Source organism: Bison bison, unplaced genomic scaffold (assembly GCF_000754665.1).
Source record: "Bison bison bison isolate TAMUID 2011002044 unplaced genomic scaffold, Bison_UMD1.0 scf7180017864367, whole genome shotgun sequence".
Taxonomy (NCBI): Eukaryota; Metazoa; Chordata; class Mammalia; order Artiodactyla; family Bovidae; genus Bison; species Bison bison.
The window spans coordinates 2,509,348-2,511,634 of NW_011494939.1; the positions used below are offsets into that span (position 1 = coordinate 2,509,348).

The following is a 2,287-nucleotide window of genomic DNA, read 5'->3' on the forward strand; positions in this document are numbered from 1 at the left end:
TCAGTTGTGTCTGATTCTTTGTGACCCCATGGACTGTAACCCACCAGAGTCCTCTGTCCATGGGATATTTTTGGCAAGAATACCAGAAAGGGTTGCCATTTTCCTTCTCCAGGGGATCTTCCTGACCCAGGGGTTGAACCCTTGTCTCCTGTGTCTCCTGCATTGCATTGTTTAGTCTATATTAATAGAATAATATATTCTCCTGTGGTCTATAGCCTCTTTTCCCAAATAGTCCCATTGATAAATTACATTTATTCTTATTAAAATTTGTCTTAAAAACCTTACCTAGGAAATCTCATCAGCTTTCCTTAAATGCTAAATATTCACTGGAGTCTCCTGAAACTTAATCTCTACTGTAGACTTCTACTAAAATCTTCACTGAATATTTGAAGACCCCTCCAAAGCAATTATTTCTCCAACAGAACTTCTTATCTCCCTCAGGGATCTTCCCTTATGTTTTAAATTAATGGCATAATTATGTATCCAATTATCTAAGTAAGTTTATCCTGAGTTTCTGCTCATTGCTCATCAGGTCTAGCCACTAGTTTCCATTTCTTCAACATTTTAAATATCTCAGTTCTATCTCTTTTTCTCCACTTTCATTGACTTAGTTCAGGCTCTACTTATCTCTCCTCTATGCTTGCAATAGACTTAACTGGTTTCTGCCTTCTGTACTATGATTTTTAAATCTTCCTCTTTACTGATAAAAATTCTCTTTCTAAAACCCAAAGGTGATCAGGTGATGTCCCTACTTCTAAACTTGCAATGGTTTGTTGATTATCTGACACCATCACAATCATTTGTTGAGTACGTGGTATATATTAGACCTAGCACTGGGCATATACTATCAATAATTGTTTAAACCATTAAAAATAAAAATGACAGCAGTCAATACTGTTTACTATGTGCTTGGTTTTCTTGCACATGAATGAATGGATAAACAAATGAATGAATAAATGAGAGAAATAGTCTGGAGAGAGGTTGGCTTGTAAAAACTGCTTCACAGATTCTGAGAGTCACCACTAGGTTCTGCTCTCTTTACTTTGTAGTAGGCAGAATTCGGAGAAGGCAATAGCACCCCACTCCAGTACTCTTGCCTGGAAAATCCATGGACAGAGCAGCCTGGTAGGCTGCAGTCCATGGGGTCACTAAGAGTCGGGAACGACTGAGCAACTTCACTTTCACTTTTCACTTTCATGCATTGGAGAAGGAAATGGCAACCCACTCCAGTGTTCTTGCCTGGAGAATCCCAGAGACGGGGAAGCCTGGTGGGCTGCTGTCTCTGGGGTCACACAGAGTCGGACATGACTGAAGAGACTTAGCAGCAGCAGCAGCAGGCAAAATTAGGAGCTTCCCAGGTGGTGCTAGTAGTAATGAATCTGCCTGCCAATGCAGGAGATGCAACAGACATGGGTTCAATCTCTGGATTGGGAAGATCCCCTGGAGAAGGAAATGACAACCCACTTCAGTATTCTTGCCTGGGAAATCCCAAGGATAGAGGAGCCTGGCAGGCCACAGTCCATAGGGTCAAAAAAGAGTCAGACACGACTGAGCATACACACACACACACACACACACACACACACGCACACAGGCAGAATTCTAAGATGGCCTTCATAATTCTTGTTCCCTGGTTGTCCATGTTTTTGTGTGGGTTGAACCAATAACTTACTGCTAACCAATAGAATATGGCAAAGGTAAAGTTTTGAAGATGCAGTTAAGGTTTTGAAGAAATTGACGTCAAAATTAATAAAAAAAAGATTATCCTGGGTGGGCCTAACCTAATCAGGTGAGCCCTTTAAAAGGGAGTCTAAAGGTCAGAGACTATAATGGTTAATTTTATCTGTCAAGTTGGCTAAGCTATTGTGCCCAGTTGTTTAATCAAACACAAGTATAGATGTGACTGTGAAAGTATTTTAAAGATGCATTGCTATTGTTCAGTCTCTAAATTTTGTCCAAGTCTATGCAACCCCAGGGACTTCCCTGGTGGCTCAGATGGTAAAGCGTCTGCCTACAATGCAGGAGACCCAGGTTCAATCCCTGGGTTGGGAATATCTCCTGGAGAAGGAAACGGCAACCCACTCCAGTATTCCTGCCTGGAAAATCCCAAGGATGGAGGAGCCTGGTAGGCTATAGTCCATGGGGTAGAAAAGAGCTGGACATGAGTGAGCAACTTCACTTTCACTTTTGCAACCCAATGGACCTGATTTATTCATTTAAAGATATGATTGACATTTAAATGCTGATAGATTTTTTTAGTAAAACAGGTTACTCTCTCAGATGTTTT

General features: G+C 41.0%; 1 non-coding gene across 1 annotated transcript; it reads left to right on the forward strand.

The window, feature by feature from the left end:
• Window positions 1-1,980: 1,980 nt before the first annotated feature.
• Window positions 1,981-2,052, forward strand: TRNAC-ACA. The gene has a single exon. It is a non-coding gene; the product is annotated as a tRNA-Cys (tRNA).
• Window positions 2,053-2,287: the final 235 nt, after the last annotated feature.